Source organism: Panthera onca, chromosome E2, assembly GCF_046562875.1.
Source record: "Panthera onca isolate mPanOnc1 chromosome E2, mPanOnc1 haplotype 2, whole genome shotgun sequence".
NCBI classification, from domain to species: Eukaryota; Metazoa; Chordata; class Mammalia; order Carnivora; family Felidae; genus Panthera; species Panthera onca.
The window spans coordinates 34,307,155-34,323,741 of NC_138353.1; the positions used below are offsets into that span (position 1 = coordinate 34,307,155).

The 16,587-nt window shown below is 60.2% G+C and overlaps 1 protein-coding gene across 7 annotated transcripts in view; it reads left to right on the forward strand.

Moving 5' to 3' along the window:
• Positions 1-1,028: 1,028 nt before the first annotated feature.
• The window catches only part of ADGRG1 (adhesion G protein-coupled receptor G1), a 39,371-nt gene continuing 23,812 nt past the window's right edge, over positions 1,029-16,587 (forward strand). The window contains exon 1 of one of the 7 annotated variants that reach the window (XM_060650675.3): positions 1,029-1,138. The gene's annotated coding sequence lies outside the window, so the exon portion shown is untranslated. Of the gene's footprint in view, positions 1,139-2,054; positions 2,316-8,201; positions 8,739-10,534; positions 10,667-16,587 lie in introns of those variants that run through there. The other 6 variants (XM_060650680.3, XM_060650674.3, XM_060650673.3 and 3 more) reach the window with 6 other exon arrangements.

Genomic DNA, 16,587 nt, shown 5'->3' on the forward strand with positions numbered 1-16,587 from the left:
TCCGTTGACACTTCCTCTGTCATCCACCAGTCACTCAGAATTTCTCTGCACCTGGGCCTGTGCCGGGGCTCGGGTTTGGTGACCTGGCAGGGCACACAGATAGAGAGGAGGAGAGAGGCAAGGAAGTTTCCCAGGGCACAGGGCAGTCCACAGCGGCACAGCATACAGGCTTTGTTGAATGAGTTGATGCCTTGGTGGCTTCCTGGAAGAGGTGGTAGCTCAGGTCTCAATACTAAGGATACCGGAGGTGGGGGCTGGAATCAAAAGTCACCTGGGGAAAGGGGTTCCTGGCTGTAAGAACCTTGAAAAGACCTCCGTGCCCGGAGAACTGGAGGTCTGAGGTGAGGCCAAAGGGTGGGGCTGGGGCTGGGGCTGGCCAGGCAGGCCTAGGGGCCAGTGGTCCAGGAGGAGGCTGGGAGGGGGTGTTCCCAGGGCCCCCATGGGAGCATCTTAGGTGGGGCAGAGCCTGCCTGGACCACTTGCCTCTATACCCCCGTGGGTTCCTGGAGCAGCTGCCCCCCACTCCTTAGGAAGAAGCTCCCATCCCTGTCCCCACCTTTTGTCTGACTCAGTTCCTGCTTTGTGTCCTGCAGGAGGCTGGATGTTCTGAGAGTAGAGACTGTGTACCCCATTCCCCATCCTCCCACCGCACCCCCTCACCTCCAGCCTCCAGCCAGCTGCGGTCTGCTGACTTGTTTTTATTATAGGCAGGTGAGCCTGGGCCCAGGCTTCAGGTGGGGCCTGAGCTCAGGAAGGAGGCAGGAGGGAACTCACAGAGGTGGTAATTACATATGATGGGGCAGTATCCCCCAGAGGTGACTCCCCCAGGCTCGTCCGGGGGCCATGGGTGGGCCAGCAGCCCACTCGTTCAGTAGAAGTGCCGAAAACCCACGGAAGGGTGAGGCCAGGGGCGAGGGTGCTCAGCACCCAGTGGGGCCAGGTCAGCGCCTGCCGGGAAATCCAGGAATGACAGAGGGAGGTGGCAGCCAACCGGAAATGGCAAGACAGGCAAGGCGGGGCCTTACCTGGGACAGCTTGCCCAGACAGGCTCCCGCTGGGTGCCCGTGAGCCCTAGGAGAAGGTGGAAGGGGAGGAGGCAGAGTCCGGCCATTGGCGCCTGGCGTGCCCAGACTCAGAGGTAAGAAACTGCTGTTGGCTGTTTATGGTGGAGGACGGGACAGGAAAATTCAGCAGAGTTTGACTCCCAGCCTGGCCTGCTTGACCTCGGCAGGCTCTCAGGTCTAGTTCAATGCCCTGAGGACATGTGGGAGGCCTGGCCCTTGGTCTGCGCAGGGTCCTGGGTTGATTCGGAGGCCCTGGCTGTCCTGAGGTCCTTTGCCGGGCAGGCGTGGTGGTCATTTTGGCGCAGGGAAGCTGGCGGGGCGACTGCATAAGGTTGAGGTCCAAGGTGAGGCTGGAGCCCTAATGCTTATGTGAGGAGGCAGGAGGCTGCACCCAAGGCCTCTGCCTGCTTCCAGCCACCCACAGCCTGTTTCCTCCTGGGATCCCAGGGGAAACCGGTTTGGGAGCAGGCTGGCCCAGGTTATGTGACTTTTGACAAGGAAGAGAAAGGCAGCCTCGCCCTGGTCAGCTGAGTGGAGGGGACTGGGACCATGCCCAGGATTCTTTGCCTCTCTCCGGACCCCTCAGGCCTCTGCGATGAGACCGCTATATGGTGGCTGAGGATACACGGGGACAGGAGAGCCGCCGTGGAGGCAAGGGCCCGGCCCCGCTGTGCCTCCTGGGCTCTAGGGCCAGGCTTTCCTTCTCTGGGTGGTTTCTGCACCCAGAGGGGGGCTGGGTAAGGGGGCTGGGCAAGGGCCACGGTCTGAAAACAGAGTGGAGCAGGTCCCCCCCCACCCCGTGCCCCCACCCCGCAGCCTTCCCGGTCTCCCAGTCCCACACATCAGCCAGACAAGAAGCGGGTTGCTGCAGATGGGAGGAGCCTGGCTCCTGGCCAGCTCTGCTCCTACCCACTGGGCTCCCTTGCGGTGTGTGGGCGGCAAAACGGGCCCCCCACGATCCCTCTGTTAATTAGCCAGCCCTCACTAGTGAGTGGCTGTCATTTGTGCTCCATTATGCCTCCCGAGCCAGCTGCGCCCCCGCACTTAGGGGGGACCCCGGCAGCTGCCTGGCTGCTGGGAAGGAGGCATGTGCAGAAGGCGGTGTTCCCGGGAGGCGCTGCGGGGCGCTCTGTGGGCTGTCCACAAAACATGTCCAACCCCGGCTCCTTGTTTTACTGAAAGAGAAGCCGTGCAAGCCGGATTCCCGGGTGAGGAAACTGCGGCCCCACCGTCGCACAGCCCCGTGCAAAGGTGAGATCCCGGGTCCTGGGGACCCTATGGCAGTCACGTGAGATGGCACGTAGTCATCGTCAAGACAAAGCAAATGTTGCCTCTTCGTACACTGCTGTGCCACCTGATGGGTACTCGCCAGACCTCTCCGGGCCGCATTTGCCTCCCTTGGCCCGGGAGCTACAACGCCCCACTGCTGGACCAGAGGCCTCTGGCTTAAGTCTTGGGTGTCCAAGCAGCTGCCGCCCAAACCTCACAGGCCAGGGCCCAGGGGGTTGCTGACAGAAGGGGCACAGCGGTGGAGACATCAGCTGGTGGCCTGTCCCAGCCCTCCCGTCTGAACAGGGAGGAGGAGTTAGAAGTCTCTTCCGGGTACTACCCCTCACCCCATTGAGGGAAGTTGCCTTTATTTTATTTATTTTTTTTAATTTTTTTTTTAAATTTTTTTAACGTTTATTTTATTTTTGAGACAGAGACAGAGCATGAATGGGGGAGGGGCAGAGAGAGAGGGAGACACAGAATCTGAAGCAGGCTCCAGGCTCTGAGCCATCAGCCCAGAGCCCGACTCGGGGCTCGAACTCACGGACCGCGAGATGGTGACCTGAGCTGAAGTCGGACGCTCAACCGACTGAGCCACCCAGGCGCCCCGAGGGAAGTTGCCTTTAAAAGAGAGCCTGGGGTAGTGACAACACCTGTTATTGCTGTGAGAAGGCCTGGTGTCCCCATTTTACACCTGGGGACACTGAGGCACAGAAAGCTCAGAGGGGAACAATTTGGTGTTGGGTTTCGTGCTGTGCTATTTGAAGGACTTTGGGACCATGCTGGGAGGCGTCTAGGTGGAGCGAGGGGCAGTTTGGAGCCTCCCAGTCGCTGGGTCTCCCCCGGGCCTGAGCAGGGCACCCGGGGTTCCAAGGGGAAGAGCGGTCCCTCCCAGCTGTCACTCTGAGGAGGGGCTGTACTGCTGGCTCCGGAGGCCAAGTGGGAAGGCGCCACCCAGCCCACCTAGCTCCAATCTCCGGAGCTACAAAGGGGTGGGGGCTGATGTTTACAGACGGCTAGGGCCTCCCTTGAGGAATCCAGGCCTCTACATGCCTGTCCCTGCACCTGTTTCCCATGGCAAGAGTGGTCTGGGCTGGCCGGGCATGGAAGTGGGGTGGGGAGAGAGCTTGGGGTCCATCTTTGGTGGGCCCATCCTTGCCCTGGGCTCGGGGGCTTCTGAAGGCTGAGAGGCGGGAGTGTGGCTAGAATGACCTTCCAGGCCTGTTCTGGCTGGATCCAACCCTCTTGCCAAGTGCGACTGGAGGCTGGGCTGAGGTCAGACATTCCGTCATGCCTGGAAAGAGGGGGTGGCAGCTCTGTCTACCTTCTGTCTCAGGCTGCTGGGCACCTAGGTGTGCCTGCCTCCTGGCGAGGTCAGCCGGGGTGGTCCCTGGATGCCCAGCCAGCCTGCACTCTGTAAGCATTTGCCTTCTGTAGCGGTCCCCTCCCGGCAGGACAGGAACAGGGTGACCGTGGGGGTGGGGGGCTGTCTGTCTGCCTGCCTGTCTGTGCTGGGCCCAAGGCCACTTCTTGATCGCATGAGGTCAAGATGTTACTGGAACCAGGAAGGAGGGACTGGAGGAGTTTCAGGCCTTGAAGTTAGATCCTGGCTCAAATCCTGTGTGACCTTGGGCTGGCTCCCTTTCCCCTCTGAGCCTCAGTCTCCTCCTTAGCACATGGGGCAAGGCCTCCTTGTTAGAGTTGTGGGAGGAAAACGCAAGTCACTTGCCTGGCACACCGTGCTCAGTAGGGGTGCATGGGTTCTGCGTCTCAAGCCTTCTGGGGGAAGGGGTGGAAAAAGAGCAGTGCTGGGGACAGGTGTAGACTCGGGAGCCCTGCTGGCAATCGGGGAGTGTCTTTTCCCTGACCACAAGCTCCAGAGCTTTTGAAATCTGATGCAGGTAAATGTGGGCAGGTGCCTCAGCTCCACCCCCAAGGGAGCCAGCTGGGTTGAGTCTGTTCTTGGAGCTCCAGATAAGGTCTCAGAAAAACAGGCGTGGAACCTGGGCTGTCTCTACCCTCCTGTGTGCCTGGCCTTGCCTTCCCTCTGGAAGCTGGCACCGACCTCTTACATCCCAAGCCTGGGCTTGAATCTCTGTTAGATTTGTCACATTTTAATGGCCTCCAGTGCCCCTTGCTCTCCCCAAGTCTTGGATATGTCGGACTCCCTGTTCCTCCTCTAGCCAGGGGATGAGCACGGGTGGGGGAGGCAGGCCTAAGGCACAGGGCACACAGCTCCCTTTGTGAGGGCGGCTGAGTCACATGGGCAATGCCATCCCTGCCGGGCCCTGGGGCGGGTGTGACGGGAGATGGTGTTATCATGGGGCTACAGCTTCCCCCGCGCCCGTGGCCAGGAGGCTTTCCCACGGGAATGAACCGGGAGGTGTCTGGGAGTACTGGCCACAAAGCACATGGTCTGGATCCCAGGACCCCAGGTTCAAGTCTTGGCTCTGCTGCTGATGTTCTGTGAGGCTTCGGGAAGGTTCTCTCTTTGAGCCTCAGTTTCCATCTCTGTTAAATGGGAACAATCACCACTGTTTTGTAGAGGAGATGCTGGACGTGAGCGGACTTCACAAACCGTGGAGGGCCAGGCCTTTGGCATTTGTGTTGACCTTATGATAACTGCAGCGACATTGGCCATTATTTGTCGAGCACCCTACTATGGCCAGGTGTGGTGCTCAATGCTTGATGAGGCCACTCAGCTCGCAAAGGGAGAAGCCTGGGCTGCAAGTGCTCTTGTCCAATAAAAACCCACTGCCATGCAGGTGACGGTTGCCCGTGACCCTTCCCACAGGTGGGCACAGCTCTTCACCGACTTTAAGGCTCACTCACATGGCCCTGGCTGGGGGCTGAGAGACGGAGAAGGGTAGAGCCTCTCCTCCCGGCTCTGTCACAGTGGGCTCCGTGGAGCTCGGTCGGCTTATCCCTGTCCTGGGGGCCATGCCTGGTCGCAGCCCTGTGTCTGTTTCATGTCCAGCCTGCTCTGGACAGTCAAGCCCTTGCAAACACATCGGGGGTGCTCATTCGTGCCTGGGCTGTGTTGCTTTATGCATGTGGCCTTGTTAATTATTATCAGCATTGTCTCCACTCTAAAGGGGAGAAGGTGGATGGCTGGAGAGACGGTGCCTGAGTCACCCAGCTGGCGGAGCCGGGAGGAGAAGCTAGTTGGCCTGAGCCCAGAGCCCGGGCTTCCAGCCTCTCCTCCATCCCTCAAAATGAAGACCCTTTTGCACCTTCACCTTCTGGCACTCCCTCCCCCTCCTCTGGCCTCTGTCACCAGTCAGTAATGCACGTGAGCTTCTCTGAGCTTAGGGGATCCCAGCCCTGAGCCCCTGAGCCCCAGCGATGTGTTTCCAGGGGCCTGTTGGAAGGCTCCCCCACATGTCACGGGGGCACCCCCATTCTGCCGTATCCAAGGGCACCCTCTTCCCTGCCTGCCAGCTCTGTACCCCATCCGGCACCCGCCCAATCTTCAAGGCAGTTCCTAACATCTCTTCTCTCCCTCTGTCTTCCTGTGTGTGGGGTAAGGGTCCTAGCCCTGCTTCTGGTCTCTTGGATCAAAGTGTCCCCCCAACACCTCCCTCTGCCTCCATGTTCTCCGCGCCCCACCAGACCTGCCCTCTGTCCGCACTGCCGGTGTAAAGCCTTAGAGTCCAAACCAGGCTTTTCCTCGCGGAATTACTCTGCGTCTCTAAAATACCAGTGGCACCCAGGTATTGGGGGGGATGAGATGAGAATGATCCACATAGAACAGAGCATCTTACACAGTGAGCCCTATGGACACAGTACCTATTAGCAGTCCTGTTATTAGTACTAATAATAGGTACTATTGTAACTAACAATAATTTACTTGGTTGCTCATTTTTGAGGCTGGGAGCTCTGCGATACCAGTAACGAACTCCCAACATCACCCTGATGTGAGCCAGACTCGGGGCTGGGTGGGCCTGCTGCCCGTCCCTGCTCTGGAGCCTGGCACAGTGCCCAGCACGTAGTAGGTCTCTGAGAAGCCCGGTGGTGACAGGGCAGACAGAGCTTTGGCAAGCTCTCTGCTACCCTGGCCGGCCCACCACATAGGCCTTTCCTGTGTGGCCAGAGTGGCAGCTGGCTCCTGGCTTCTGAGTCCCTCGCTCAGATGTCCAGCTTAGGGTGCCCCTGCCTCAGGCGGAGAGAGTGGCGCCCCCAACACTCCACCCACGTCCTGCTGGTCAGCACCCTCTGTGGGGTGTGTGTGTGTGTGTGTGTGTGTGTGTGTGTGTTTGTGTCTCAGGAGGGCCTGCTTCCCTGCCGGCGTGGCCCCCGGGGAACAGCTGAGGCTGCCCCAGCTACCAGTGGCCTGGCCCTGAAGGACAGACCTTGGAGACCCTGAGGCTTAGAGGTGGTAACTTGCTCAGGAACACTGCATGTCAGGGACCCCACATCCTTTCCTGGATAACTCACTTTTCTTCTCTGTTGTTTCCTGCCCCCTCCCCCCTCCCCCCACCTCGTCCCCGCCAGGTGTGAACTGCCCCCCCAGGCCCAGCAATGAGCAAGTGCCTACAGTGCCCGCCTGCCCTGGGCATCCGCCACAGGCCGCCAGGGGGCTGATCACTTGGAGAGCAAAGCGCTGCTCACTGGAAGCTCTGACATCAGGGCCTCCCTGCACCCCACCATGAGCTTTATTGCCTTTCTCCTCCCTGCAGCAGGATCTATGCAGGCAAGTGAGGGGTGCATTTCCCCCGCAGCAGATCCCCTGCCTCCTGGACTGCCTAAAAAACTTCCACTCGTGCTATATCACGTGACTTTTTCAGGTCCCTCTTTTAGAATGCAGATCCCTGCACGAGAGAAGGGGCCTACGGTGCCCTGAGCACCTGCTGTGCCCAGGCCCCACGCCAGAGGTCTGGGGAGGCTGGATTCACGAGTGGTCGGGAGAGCCATGTGCAGCCAGACCTCCCGGGCCTGCATCCCCACTCTGCCACTTCCCAGCTCTGTGGCCTTGGGCAAGTTAATTCCCTTCTCTGAGCTGCATTTCTCGGCCTTGTGCTCTCCCTTTGTCGTCGCCACATTCACGGCAAATATTTACTGAGGGCTCATCAAGTGCCGGGCACTGGCCTGAGCAATGTGTTTTCCTCCTCGCCACTGTCCTGTGGTGCTATGGTGATGGTGTGGTGTGAGGCAAGATTCTGGAATGTAGTAAGTGCTCAGTAAATGTAATCATTATTATTACTGTTCTTATTGCTGTCACCACTTACCCTCATTATGTTGTGAAATTCTTACAGCACCCTTGACTTGGGAGTCGTGTGGGGATGAGAGATGACAGGGAGTCCCTGCTCCACAGGGCGCAGGGCTGGCCATGAGCCATCCGAAGCTTCCTGACTCCTCGGGTGGCTATTAACCTTAGCTGTGGGAGGGAGCTGCTGACAGAGGCCAGTGGCCAGAAGGGAATGTAGGCATCAGCCCCAATCCCAGTTTCTCCCCTTGAGCTTTTGGAGCCAGCAGGAGTGATTCTTCACCCGGGCCTCAGTTTCCCCTTTGGCCCAGCAGATGTACTAACAGGGACCTTTCCGGAAGCCCCTGGGGTCTCAGAATCTAGAACGGGAGTCTTAGAATGTTGGAACCCGGGAAGCATCGAGATGAGTCCCTTTGCTGTGAGGACTGAGGCTCAAGGAAGTCTCAAGGTCAGGTGGTCAGTTGTGCGTGGCCTGGGTGGCCACATGCCAAGCCACTTGACACCCCCCCTCCCCCAGTGCCTTCCGCTCTGCCGGTCAGCGCCGGCTGCTGTCTGCTGCTAAGGAGCCTGGACTCTCCTTCAGGAAGGGGCAGTTGTCGCCTGGGCCTGAGGCGGGGCCGGGGTGGGGGGGAGGGAGTGCGGTGGGCAGCATCTGAGTGGCCTGTCACCATGGCAACCTAGCCTCTCTGCGGGAACTTTGGGGAGAAGAGCCCTGGGGAAGCGACAGATGGAGGGCAGGGAGGCAGAGTTATCCCCAGGCGGGGCTGTCTGTCCCCGAAGCCTGGCACCTGTCTGCCAGGATCGGTGGGTGGTGAGGCTGAGGTGCCCCCTTGCCCAGCGCTGAGTCATGGGCATCCCCCAGGGTCACCGCCTGAGCTCTCTCAGCCCTGCCCCCTCTGAGAAATCCGTGACTCACGTATGGTCCCGTCATCCCAGCCAAGCTAGGGAAGAGGGAGGAGCCCGACTAGGGCAGGAGGGGGCCGTCCCCCCACAAACCCTCACAGCCTCGCCGCCTCGCCTGCCTCCGCAGCTGCCTGCCCGCCTTGCTCTGCTGCAAGAGAGGAGCTGGGAGCCTCCCACACTCACCAGCCTGCCCACTGGGGGCAGCCTGACTCTGGCTGGGGGGCTAAGCCTCTGAAGTGGGACTTGAAAGGCGTTCCAGCTGCCTGGTCCCACACAGGACCTTTCTCCGGCACCAGGTACCAGATCAAGGGTGTGACAGCAGGAGGGAGGAGGGAGGTGTGCGGCAGAGGGTAGGGGGAGGCCTCTTGGGGGCAGCCAGCCCGGATGAACGCTGCTGTGCGGGGTCTCCAGTGTTGGGGGTAGACCGACAGGGAGGTGTCTGAGAAGGGAACGGGGCCCCACAGGATGGAATCTCTCAGAGCCGCCAGTCCTTTGTTAACAAGAGAAACTGAGGCTCAGAGTGGTATCGTCACAGGACCCAGCAAGCTGGGGTCTGCTCTCTGGGTTGTGAGACAACTCCCCATTCCTGCTCCCACTGCACAGATGGGAGAACTAAGGCTCTCAGGTGGCTTCCCCAACGTCAGGTACCAAGTCCGGGGATAAAGAACCGGGGTCCAGTCCGAGGGAGGACAGGGCTCTCGCGGACAGTTTTGCTCACAGATGTCCAGGGCTGGGTCCCGGGTCCCCAAGTGAGCCAGGGGCAGTCTGGCTCTTCACCACACAGGCCACTTTCGGAGGGAGGTAGTCCCGGCCATGGGGTCTGAACGTGGGGGTGAGAGAGGGTCCTGAGAACTAGGGGCAGATACATGGGGAAGTGGAAGCTGAGGCTGGAGCCCCCTGCCCACTAACCTCCAGACCCCGGTGCCCCCATCCGTGTGGAACTGATAGGGCTTTCTCTCCAGGTGCTACCGCAGCGCCCGCCCTGGGGGATCTGCTGGATCCTCTTCTTCCCTCTTCCCCAACCAGCCTCCTTCCTGCGGTGCCGAGCTGAGGTCTCTGGTGGCCCCACAGGAGGAACTGGTGCTCATTTTACTGAGGAGGGTTGGGGGGCATATACTGAGACGGGCGCCTCTCACCGTACTCCCCAATGCCCATCCTGCCTGGAGCAGTCCCGGCCTGGCCTAGGCGGGTGGGTAAGAACAGCCTTTGCAGCTCCAGAGGGCCAAAGAAGTTATTCACCTGAACATTTATTGAGCGCCTGCTGTGTGTATGATATCCTGGGGGTGGGGGCAATGAATGAGATAAACAAGGTGTCTTAGAACCCATGGGTGGCCCAGACCCAACGCCAGGGCCCCTGCCCCCTCACTGTGGGTACCCTGAGGGCGGAGGTGCTTTCTTGGGGTTGGAGACTGAGTGGGAAGAAGCATCTCCTGGCAGTGAGAGCCACTAGCTGCTGAGTTGGTTCCCCAGCCCAGGCCAGGGTCCTAGGGGACCTTCTCTGCCGACATCTAGAGGTTGGACTCGTTTTGAGGCCGGACCTAATCCCCCTTTGCTGTGGGGACCCCGGGGACCTGAGATACGGGTCCACCTCAGTCATAGCACCTTGCCTTGCCTCTCTCTTTGGGCCTCAGTTGTCTCAGCTGCTAAATGGGTGTGTAGGCATGATGATAGGTGCCCTGCCTCCTGTGGTCCTGGGGCTTGGCTCCGAGAGTGTCGGCTTGTGAAAGACACCACCCCAGGCCCAGCCTGTGAGGGAGACGCTGTGCCGGGCGGCCTGTGCACACTCTTGCTGCTGGCTTCAGGGCTCTGGGCCGCTGGGCAGGGGCTGGTCAGCCTGGCCGTGACACCCCATCTTGTCAGGGACACAGACAAACAAGATAGCTAGGACCTGAGGCTGAGGAGTGTCAAAATGTTGCCAAGAGGGGGAGAGAATTTTCTGGGCTGGGAGGACCCGGCTGGGCTTGGAGAGTGGTGGAGAGGGCTGGTGTGCCTCTGGGAGGGTGGCGCGCGGGGCCACCTGGGAGGGTGCCTCTGCGCAGGGCAGAGGCAATTGCATAGAGAAGGGCTCGGAATGATGCGAGCCTGGACATGGGGCAGATGATGGCACTGGAGACCTGGCACGGGTCACTTTATGGGGCCTGCAGGGCCAGGCTGGCAGGTCTCGATCTGCTCTGCAGAGGAGGGATGGCAGGATGACGTGGGCAGCACAGCAGCCAACAGCCAGGTCAGATGGGTGCTGGGTGGGGGCTGGGTGCTCTGGCTGTGACCCCGACAGGATGGGGAGGGCAGGGCTATGATGCGCCGTGGCCTGGCTGCCCGAAGCCCAGGCTGTAGGGCTCAGGGCTCTTGCTTGAAAGGCAGCTTCATGGCTGTGGGGATAGAGGGGGAGGTGGCCGCTCAGCTGAAGGGACAGCGGATGAAAGAGGCAGCAGAGCGGTGGTGGGGTCTCTGTGCTGCAGGGATCGCCTTCCTAGCAGGGCCGGGCAGGACAGAGATGGGAGGGGTGAGGGGGGCAGGCACAGCCATGAAGGGGCCACGTGGACCGTGCTCCAGCTGAGCCGGGCCACAGGCTGCTTCATCCTCAGCAAGAGCCGCGTGTGGGTGTGGGTGCGGGTGGTAAGTGCTGGGTGGTGGGTGCTGGGGGCAGTGCCCGTTTGGGGGATGCAGGCACAGGTGGGCTTCTACATGGCAGGGGGGAAGAGTCGGGGCAGGGCTCTGAGGCAGGGCGTGGAGGAGGCAGTGGGGGTGTCCGGGGTGCAGGTGGGGAGATGGGAAAATGTGGCAACACAGCCCCGAAGCCCAGTGCCGCCCCTCCCCCTGAACCAGAGCCCGAGCGGGCCTGGCACCCGCAGTCCCGTCCTCGGGGAGGCCCTGTGGACCCTGCCTTCTGATTCACGGCAGATGGGGCATCACGTGAGCACATCATCAGGGACGCAGGCGCCCAGGGACCAGGCAGATGGCGAGAGGGAAGTGGGGCAGGGCTGGCACAGAGGGGTCCCTCGAACAGCGGGGAGGGGCTGGCTGGGCCTCCGCCTCTCCAGGCTTACCCTCTGCCGGTCGGCATGCCTCACCAGGAGTTCCTCGAGGCCCTTGCGGAGCCCTGCAGATTCTGGGGTCAGGCCCGGGCTGCTGGGGAGCAGGGCTGAGGGTGTGGCAGGAGTTTGGGACACCAGTATGTGACCCCTGCCGGGTGCCAGCCTGCCCGGGCACAGGTGGGCTGAGGCACCTGCCCGGGTCCCTTAACCTCCCAACTCTCCCTGGAGCCCAGTGGTTTGGCCGGGGCCGGAACATCCTGGCCCTTCCCGGCCTCAGACCCCGCTGGGCCCTGGGCTCAGCGCTTTGCACACCCTTCGTTCCTGTGAGGCACGTGCTCCTGGTGTGCCTGCTTGAGAGGCGAGGACCCTGAGGCACAGGAGGCTTACCCATGAGTAAGTGCTGGTCTTTGGGGCTGCAGAGTACGAGACGTCGTCCACTGTGCTCTCCTGGCCCCTCAGTCAGGAGGGGGCTCCTCGACCAGACCGGGCTCCGCGCTGGGTGCCAGAGGGCACGTGCCCCTGTCTCAAACCCCATCCCTGCCACTGCCGAGCCCACGGTCCGCTAGGGTGTCAGGACCCACAGAGACAGCAAGGCCGGTTTACCTGGGGAGAATCCTGGCTTTGTTCCCCTCTGGTTGTGTGAACTGGGGTGTCTGCCCCGGTTTCCTTACCTGGAAAAAGCGGATAGCCATAGTGTGTATGTTGGGGGGCAGTTGTGAACGTTAAGGAGTTAATGCAGTAAAGCGTCTAGCATAGCGCCTGGCCCGTATAGACGTTCGTCTTTGTCATATGATCTCCACGGCGGGCAGATGGGTGCACTGAGGCCCGGAGACAACTTGTAACAACCGGCAGCAGTAGGGGGGGGAAGGGGGAGGATTGGGTGCTTCATCCTGCCTCCCCCCTGGGGAGAGCCGGGGCCGCCTGGGCTCTGGCAGAACCTACCCCTTCCCCCTCCTGCCTGACTTGTGCTGTGGTGTGGAGGTCAGTGGCGTGGGCACCGGGCTCTTGAGGGGCTGCAGGCTCGGGCTCAGACAGTCTGCGCGTGCTTGGCAGTTACAGGCAGGCAGAGATAAAAGCGTAGCCCCAGAGAAGCCGGCGGAGTCTCTGGGCATCGGAGGACAGGGCTCTGCATTACAGGGAGGCGGCCGGGGGCAGGGGCCTCGCTGTCTGGAAGCCAGCCCAGCTCCAGCTCCCTGAAAGAGGCTGGCGGTTTGCAGCTAATGGCTCCAGGCTGGCTCCCCAGGCTCAGGGCCACTTAAACTAACTCTGGAGATGAGCAGGACAATGACAACAATGAGAGACGAGAGAGACCTCTCAGATCTCTGCCCTGTCCTCAGGCCTCTGCCTTCCCCCTCCCAGAAGCCCTGGCCTTGGCTTTCAAGGCCCAGGGGGGGAGAGCAGAGGGCTACAGGGGCCCAAGGGTGCCACCTCCCTGGACCTCAGTGTCCTCGCTATACGTGGAGAGGAGAGTGCCACCCCCTGGCAGGGTGGTTGCTGGAATTTGGGGCAGCCGATGGGGGCAAAGTGTGTCCTAAGCACATTGTGCAGCTTTGAGAGGCCTTCCCTAAACCTGGGCTGAAGGTTTTGTCTTCAGGGCCAAGTTAGAACTAGGTTCCAATCCTTGAAAAGTGACCTTGAGCAGGAAGCTCTGTCTCTCAAAGCCTCATTACTCAGGCTGTAAAATGGGGATGAAGGTACCCGGTATCTCTAGGGGACCCTGTGGGGATTGGCTGAGACGGCTAAACACGTGGGGCCCCACGGGCAGTAGACCCCCACGTCCAGTTGTCCCAGACCTTTGCTCCTCCGTCATCCAGTTCAGCTGTTCCCCCAAGAGAAGCAGCATGGTGGCCCTGGGGCTGTCTGGCTTTGTCCCAGCTCCATCAACTGTGTGAACTTGGGCAGGTGTATTAGTCTCTCTGTGCCTTGTTTGCCTCATCTTAAAAATGAGGATGGCAGGGGCGCCAGGGTGGCTCAGTCGGTTAAGCGTCCGGCTTCGGCTCAGGTCGGGATCTCGCGGTCCGTGAGTTCGAACCCCGCGTCGGGCTCTGTGCTGACGGCTCAGAGCCTGGAGCCTGCTTCGGATTCTGTGTCTCCCTCTCTCTCTGACCCTCCCCCGTTCATGCTCTGTCTCTCTCTGTCTCAAAAATAAATAAACGTTAAAAAAAAAAAAATGAGGACGGTAATGGCACCTTGAGAAGGTTAAGTGAGCCACCAAATTTTAGGTGCTAAGTGTAGTGCCTGGCACGCCATAAGCGATCTTGTCATTGCCACTGTTCCGGGCCACCACCAAGACCTTAGGAAGCAACGGTGAGTTCATCCTGGAGCATTAGCCCCGTGCCCCCATGACATCATTGGGAAAGTCACCAGGTACCGGAGAGCCCGTGGGGCCTTGGACGCCCCCATCTAGGGGGGTCTTGATCTGCTGGCATGCATTCTTCAAGAATGGGGCTCCCTCCTGCTCTTCTCTGTGGCCCAGGGACTGACCCGCTTGGCCACTGTGCTGGGCCTGTACGGGGGGCCTGAGTTCAAGCTGGGCGGGTTTCCTAGGGCAGCACCCTGTGGTTACTTCTGGGTCCCTGGCCAAGTATGGCTCTCAGGGAGGGCTCTGTGGTTAGTACCTTGGGTCTCTGACCCTGTGGCAGGGGGGACAACTGCCCAGACCCACCTGTCTTCATGGTGACAGATGTGAGGGAGGGGTGAGCCCCAGGGGCCGACTGGAGCAACTGAGTCACGTTTGGCCTGGTGCCCTCTGCCCAGTGCTCCACCGGCTGTGTCACCATCTGGGCATGCGCCAAACCCTGGAGAGACTCATAACCGCCCCCACTCCTACCTAGGACATATGGTCGCACTGCCTACAAAGACCCTCGTTCAGTCCTGGGTGCTGCTGGCCCTTGGAGATTTGAATCCTTATCCACACTTCACAGATGAGGAAGCAGGTGTCAAGTTCCCTGGCCAGTCAGTGGCAGTGGGGGCCTGAGCACAGCGCTGGGCTGTTTCCCACAGCACCACAGATGGCTGCACCCATTTGCGGTAGTGAGCTCCCCATCCCTGCAAGTGTTTAAGTTTGGCAGGGAAGTGTAGAGGGAGCTTGAGCAGAGTGTGAATTTCTTCACGGCTCCTTCCAGCCCGGAGCTTTTCTGGCCGTGGGCGGGAGAGGCACCCAATTCCCACATTCTCCCCAGGCATTAAGTCCCTGAGCAGCCAGCCCACTGGTCATCCTAATGGCATCAGATGGTGTTTGTGGGCGGGTGGTGCCTCCACAGCCTTGCCTATCACTGTGCCCAGACTTCCACCATTAGCACCCATCCAGTGGCATCTTTGGGATGCTCCCATTGTCCGCCTAATCATCCAGCGCGTCAGGTGAAGGTGCACCGGCTGTGAGGGCATCGGGGCTCAGGGACCAACTGAGACAGGAGGCTGTGATGGAGGGGTCAGAAAGGGGGAAACCCCCCCCCCCCAATCATCAGGGAGCTGATGCTGTCCCTTGCTCTCCCTATCCCATGGACCTGTGCCTGGGTACGGGTGTTCCCAACTCTGCGGTTCTAGCCCCTCCCACACACTTGCATGTGACAGAGCCTCGCAAGAGAGCTGAGGGCAGCAGGCAGGGCCAGAAGGAGTCCTCACGTGCTTTCCTCAAAGCTGTATTTATCGTATGTCTGTGGCTGAGCCTGCCACAGCCTCCTGGGCCCTGCCGCCTATGCACACACCCCAGACCAGATGGACAGGGTCTGCTCTCCAGCTCCTGGGCTGGGAGCCAAGGACGCCCGGGTCCTGGTGCCTGGCCTGGCAAAGGGGGCTCCGGGCCGGGGCGCGGTACCCATCACTAGCTGCGGCTGGGAGGACGGCCGGTGCTTTCCCACGGACACTCTGCAGCAGGTGTCAGCACGCCTGGGAGTCCTGCCTCGGCTCCCCAACTTGGGTTCCCTCTTTCACAGAGCTGGAAGCCACAGTAACTGCCGTCCAGGGAGGGTAGGCGTGTTTGCAGACCCCATGGGTGTGGGCAGGAGGGGGCCTGGCCCCTGTTCCCAGGCTGTGAAGTTTTGGATGTAGCACAGCCTTGTAGACCTGCATATCCACCTCCCTAGAGTGGCTGACGCTTCCTCTCCATGTCCTGGAGATGCCAGGACTGGGGCCTGGGGGGCCACATGGAGCAACGGGGACAGTGCAGCTAAGGGAGTGTATAGAGCTGGATTGGAGTCCAGTCTTGCCAGCTGTGTAACCCCGGGCAAGCGACTTCTTCTCTCCGAGCCTCAGTTTCCTTAGCTGCAAAATGGGCATAATAGTGTCCCCTCCTAGAGTGGGCATGTGCATTATGGAAGTCAGGTGCAGTTCATATGGTTTGTGCACCCACGTGGTTCCCTTCCCTGCCCCAGCAGCCTTGTGAGTCTGTGCGTGCTGGCCCTTGGGATATGCCCACCCCCAGGTTCCTAGACCCCAGGGTCCTCCGTGGCCACAGACATGTGCTGTTTCCCATCCCTGCTCCACTTTGGGGAGCCCACAGGAGTCCAGATGGAAGTTAAGCATTTGCAGAAGTGGGAATGGGACCCACCTTCACTGGCAAATTCCTCCCTGGGCCCCCTCTTAGCCCTGGGCCAGAGGAGTGAGTGGTCAAGGGGCCTGATGTTAATAACTTTGCCTTTGTGCCAAGAGAAAACCCAAGGTTCGGTGATCACAAATTTAGGTGGCATCTCAGACATCATCTAATCTAGCAACTTTGAAAATCTGTTTTGGTCCCAATGATTTAGAAAAGGCTTGATCTTGCAAGCTTCTGCATTGTAGGACTTTTCAGAGCCTTTACCAGGCAGCCGTGTATTGAAGGAAATGCTGGGCTGGAGTTTCAGGTCCCATCCCTATTCTCAAGCTGTGCAGTCTTGGGAGTCCCTCTCTGGCCAAGCACTTGGCAGAGGTACGTATGCCCCTGATCAGTCAGACGCTGGGGAGTCGGGATGGCTCAGTGCTGGAACCCCCTGCCGCAAGTGACACTTTTGGCTCAAATCTGTAGCATCAGGAATTGGCTCCTGTTGGCAAGAGGCTTGGAGCCTGCCTGACCTGGTTAGAATCCCAGCTCTGGTCATTCATTCGTGTATTTAACGAGTAGTCATTGAGCGTC